This window comes from Bombina bombina, chromosome 3, assembly GCF_027579735.1.
Source record: "Bombina bombina isolate aBomBom1 chromosome 3, aBomBom1.pri, whole genome shotgun sequence".
Lineage (NCBI taxonomy): Eukaryota > Metazoa > Chordata > Amphibia > Anura > Bombinatoridae > Bombina > Bombina bombina.
The window spans coordinates 983,301,997-983,308,145 of NC_069501.1; positions in this window are offsets into that span (position 1 = coordinate 983,301,997).

Consider the following 6,149-nt stretch of genomic DNA (forward strand, 5'->3'; position numbering starts at 1 on the left):
TCTGTTTTTTATTACAATTTATTATAGCGTTATTATTTTCCTCTTTCAGGATAATTAGGTCATTAACATTACCTATTCTGCTAATTCTTTTAGCGACTGGGTCATCTGGCTTTACTGACAAATTGTTTACTTTTTAGCCCGTTTTGTAAACCTGTTTAACTAAAAAACAGAGTTTTTAAAATTGGGTACCATTCTATGTCACTTCTACTTTTAGTTTCTATTCTAGAACAACCCCTTTACATTGCTCTGCCAGGCTGTCCGGTCTTGCTTATGATGAACATTTTTTAATTCACCAGGTGGCAGAAGATATATAATAAATAATAATAAATATAATAAATCATTTGAAATATGCAGTTGGGACAGTCTCAATCACATGCATCATTTAAAGGGACATTAAACCAAAACATTTTCTTTCATGATATAGGTAGAACATACAATTTTAAACAATTTTCCAGTTTACTTCTATTATCAAATTAGTTTCATTCTCTTGGTATCATTTGTTGAAGAAGCAGCAATGCACTGCTGGTTTCAAACTGAACACATGGGTGAGTCAATGACAAATCGGTGTATATATGCAGCCGCCAATCAGCAGCTAGAACCTTGGTTATTTGCTGCTCCTGAGCTTACCTAGATAAACCTTTCAGCAAAGGATAACAAGAGAAGGAAGCAAATTAAATAATAGAAGTAAATTGGAAAGTTGTTTAAAATTGTATGATCTATCTAAATTATGAATGTCTAATTATGAATTTACTGTCCCTTAAATGACCATTAAGTACAGGAGAAATACATCATTAACAGATGCATGGTAAAAGATAACGCAGGAACATTTCATTTCAAGGGAACATTAGATTATCTAACCAATTTCAAACTTTTGTTTCCCTGTTGCCTGTATCATGTGACATCCATCAGCCAATCACAGACTCATGCATTAACGGAACTCTTGCACATGCTTCATAGGACCTAGTGCCTCAGACTGTGCAAAATGTGAAAATAGAAGGAATTTGTGAAAAAAAATTTTTTTTCTCTAAATGTAATGTTCTCTCTGAATTACGAATGTTTAATATTTATTTTCTTGTTGTTTTAAAATGCTTTATATTCTTTAAGTACTACAGAGCTTACACATAAAAGGACATAAATGATGGTACCAAGCCTTAGCATTTCGTTAAAGCCAAGATTAGCACCACATGCATGTGCAGTTCAGATCTGTGCTATCAGGGAAGCTGATTTGTAAGTATACTCTTAGCACTGTGCATGGAGGCCATTTAAATGAACATCGAACACTAAATAAATGCTAGACAGAATGATAGATTCAAAGAAAAGATTAGTCTGAGAATGATCTGTAGATGTATTTCTCTTACATTGGTGTATCCGGTCCACGGCTTCATCCTTACTTGTGGGATATTCTCAATCCCTACAGGAAGTGGCAAAGAGAGCACACAGCAGAGCTGTCCATATAGCTCCCCTCAGGCTCCGCCCCCCCCCAGTTATTCTCTTTGCCGCTCTAACAAGTAGCATCTCTATGGGAGGAGCAATGTTAATCCGACAGCGCTAACTTTAGTGACCTTAGCTCCCTAAACAGATGGGTCCCTAGTTACCCATAGATATACAATAAAGAGGTGTGAGGGGCGCCTAAGTAAAAGGCCAGGTCAGACGTGTATGTATCTTTGTATAAGTACAATAAAGATTTATTGAATAAAACTCAGATTAAAATAAAATTAATACATAAGTATACAATTACATGGATCCATGTTGACAAAAATCACAAAAGACAATTAAAATCGGTAAGGATAGGTATATACTATAAAACCTAGGTGACCGTTCCGGGGTCTATGGTGTATAATTGGATAAAGCCTAGGTGTGTAATCAAGCAGGGCTTGAAGGTGTGAGGGGTTAGGTGTGTGTTCCTAATGTGTACGGGAGGGTAAAGAGTTTGTGGTGTTAGATTTGTAGTTTTTATTTCTTCAATCAAAAGTTTGTTATTTTAAAATAGTGCCGGTTTGTACTATTTACTCTGAGGCAGAAAGTGATGAAGATTTCTGCTGAGAGGAATATGATTTTAGCAATCGTAACTAAAATCCATTGCTGTTCCCACGCAGGACTGTTGAGTACCGGAGAACTTCAGTTGGGGGGAACAGTTTGCAGGCTTAACTGCTTCAGGTATGATCAGTCATTTTTTCTAACAAGACCTAGTAATGCTAGAAGACTGACAGGAATCCCCATGAGGGAAGGTAAGCCATTTTCTGAGATTCAGTATAGAAGGATGGCTTAGTTTAAGGGCTTAAATACTGGTGGACACTGTTATGGGCTAAATCGTTTGCTTTATTAGCATAATTTCATATTGGATCAAGTGTTTTGAGACTTATAAAACACTTTCTGGGGTTTTTATTTCACCTGGCATATTATTAGACACCTAATCTGTCTCAGAAGGCCCCATCACTCCGGAATGAAGAGGGAGGGGGCCTCATTTTCGCGCCTCAGTTGCGCAGTTGTTTTAGTAGGCAGTTCATGCAGCTTCACGTGTAGAGTCCAGAGACTTCAGGGAGGACTTCAGAGAGGCTTATTAGTAGAGACTGTGGCATTGTGCTGTAGTGTTTTTAACTGGTTGCCTGCTTCTTTTAGCTCCGGTTTGGGCAATAAGGGGTTAATTGATTTGAAAATTTGTGTGCAATCATTTCAAAGCATTAGGATAATGTGGTGAAAATTTCATTAAGATCAGATGTTTTTTGATGTTTTGGTAAAAAAGTGTGTGCTTTTTATTATTTAAAGACACAGTAACGTTTTTTCAAAAAGTGTTTTTTCTTGCATTATAGTGCTGTCTAAGTCTGTCAAACATGTCTGAGCCTTCAGATTCAGACCTTGTTCTTTGTGTTTAAAAGCCATTGCGGTATCCACATTGCATTTGTGTTTAAAGTGTGCTATAGCGTCTAAGCATTTTAAGGACCATGCAGTGTCACTTAAAAATGTAGCCCTAGATGATTCTTTAGCCGAAGGTATTGAGCATAGTACTCTTTCCTCTCCTCTTGTGTCGACACCAGTTATGCCCGTGCAAGCGATGCCCAGTACCTCTAGCGTATCGATCCCTATTACTTTGCAACAGTTAGCAGCAGTAATGGATAATTCTCTTGCAGCATTTTTATCCAAACTGCCAGCATTTCCAAGGAAGCGTGATAGCTCAGTTTTAAATACAGAAAATGAGCAATCAGAAGCGTTGGATAATTTATCTGTAGTGCCCTCACAACAATCTGACTTGGCGGTGAGGGATGGTCTGTCTGAGGGAGAAATTTCTGACACAGGAAAAGTTTCTCAGCAGGCAGAGCCAGATACCATAGCGTTTAAATTTAAGCTAGAACACCTCCGCGTCCTGCTTAAGGAGGTCTTAGCTACGCTGGATGATTGTGACCCCTTGGTGGTCCCAGAAAAATTGTGTAAAATTGACAAATTTTTAGAGGTCCTGGTACACACTGAGGCGTTTCCGATCCCTAAGAGGGTGGCGGATATTGTGACTAGGGAGTGAGAGAGACCAGGTGTACCCTTCGTTCCCCCTCCTATATTTAAGAAAATGTTCCCCATAATTGACCCTAAATGGGACGCGTGGCAGACGTTCCATAAGGTAGAGGGGGCAGTTTCAACTTTAGCTAAGCGCACGACTATACCAATAGAAGACAGTTGCGCTTTCAAAGATCCTATGGATAAAAAATTAGAAGGTTTACTTAAGAGAATATTTGTTCAACAAGGTTTCCTTCTTCAACCAATTTCCTGCATTATTCCTGTAACTACTGCAGTGGCTTTTTGGTTTGAGGAACTGGAAAACTCGCTCCAGAAGGAGACTTCTTATGACGAAGTCATGGATAGAATTCACGCCCTAAAGCTGGCTAATTCTTTCATCACAGATGCCGCTTTACAATTAGCGGCGAAAAATTCTGGTTTTGCCATTGTGGCACGCAGAGCGCTTTGGCTAAAATCATGGTCGGCTGACGTGTCGTCCAAAACAAAATTGCTTAATATTACTTTCAAGGGTAAGACCCTATTCGGGCCACAGTTGAAGGAGATTATTTCAGATATCACTGGGGGAAAGGGCCTTGCCCTTCCACAAGATAGACCCTTTAAGGCTAAAAACAAGGCCAATTTTCGTTCCTTTCGCAACTTCAGGAACGGACCTGCTTCAACCTCTACAGCCACTAAGCAAGAGGGTAACGCTTCCCAGCCCAAGCCAACATGGAAACCTTTGCAGGGCTGGAACAAGGGTAAACAGGCCAAGAAGAATGCTGCTGCTACCAAGACAGCATGAAAGGGTAGCCCCCGATCCGGGACCGGATCTAGTAGGGGGCAGACTTTCTCTCTTTGCTCAGACTTGGGCAAGAGATGTTCCAGATCCCTGGGCATTAGAAATTGTTGCTCAGGGGTATCTTCTAGAATTCAAGGACTCTCCTCCAAGGGGAAGGTTCCACATTTCTCGCTTGTCTTTAGACCAGACAAAGAGACAGGCGTTCTTACGCTGCGTAGAAGATCTTTTAAAGATGGGAGTGATACACCCAGTTCCAACCGCAGATCAAGGACTGGGTTTTTACTCAAACCTGTTTGTAGTTCCCAAAAAGGAAGGAACTTTCAGGCCAATCCTGGATTTAAAAATCCTAAACAAATTCCTCAGAGTTCCATCATTCAAGATGGAAACCATTCGGACAATCTTACCGATGATCCAGGAAGGTCAATATATGACTACCGTGGATTTAAAGGATGCGTACCTGCATATTCCTATCCACAAAGATCACCATCAGTTTCTGAGGTTCGCTTTTCTGGACAAGCATTACCAGTTCGTGGCCCTTCCCTTTGGGTTGGCCACTGCTCCCAAAATTTTCACAAAGGTGCTAGGGTCCCTTCTAGCGGTACTAAGACCGCGGGGCATTGCAGTAGCACCTTACCTAGAAGACTTCTTAATACAGGCGTCGTCCTTTCACAGAGCAAAGGCTCATACGGACATTGTTCTGGCCTTTCTATGGTCTCACGGGTGGAAGGTGAACGTAGAAAAGAGTTCTCTGTCCCCGTTCACAAGGGTTCCCTTCCTGGGAACACTAATAGACTCGGTAGAAATGAAAATCTTTCTGACAGAGGTCAGGAAGTTAAAACTTTCGAATACTTGTCAAGTTCTTCATTCCATTCCTCAGCCTTCGGTGGCTCAGTGCATGGAGGTAATCGGTCTAATGGTTGCGGCAATGGATGTAGTCCCTTTTGCCTGAATTCATCTAAGACCACTGCAACTGTGCATGCTCAAACAGTGGAATGGGGATTATGCAGATTTGTCTCCCCAAATACAAATGGACCAGAAAACCAGAGACTCTCTCCTCTGGTGGTTGTCTCAGGATCACCTGTCTCAGGGAATGAGTTTCCGCAGACCGGAGTGGATCATTGTCACGACCGATGCCAGTCTCTTAGGCTGGGGTGCGGTCTGGGACTCCCTGAAAGCTCAGGGTCTATGGTCTCGGGAAGAATCTCTTCTCCCGATAAACATTTTGGAATTGAGAGCGATATTCAATGCGATTCCAGGCCTGGCCTCAACTAGCGGAGGCCAAATTCATCAGATTTCAGTCGGACAACATCACGACTGTAGCGTACATCAATCATCAGGGAGGAACAAAGAGTTCCCTGGCGATGAGAGAGGTATCCAAGATCATCAAATGGGCGGAGGATCACTCCTGCCATCTATCTGCAATTCACATCCCAGGAGTAGACAACTGGGAGGCGGATTATCCGAGTCGTCAGACTTTCCATCCGGGGGAGTGGGAACTCCACCCGGAGGTCTTTGCTCAGCTAACCCAACTATGGGGCATTCCAGAACTGGATCTGATGGCGTCCCGCCAGAACTCCAAACTTCCCCGTTACGGATCCAGGTCCAGGGATCCCAAGGCGACATTGATAGATGCCTTAGTGGCGCCTTGGTCATTCAATCTGGCTTATGTCTTTCCACCGTTTCCTCTTCTCCCTCGGCTAGTAGCCAGATGCAAAAAGGAGAAGACTTCTGTAATTCTGATAGCTCCTGCGTGGCCACGCAGGACTTGGTATGCAGACCTAGTGGATATGTCATCGGTTCCACCATGGAAGCTAACTTTGAGGCAGGACCTTCTAATACAAGGTCCATTCAAGCATCCAAATCT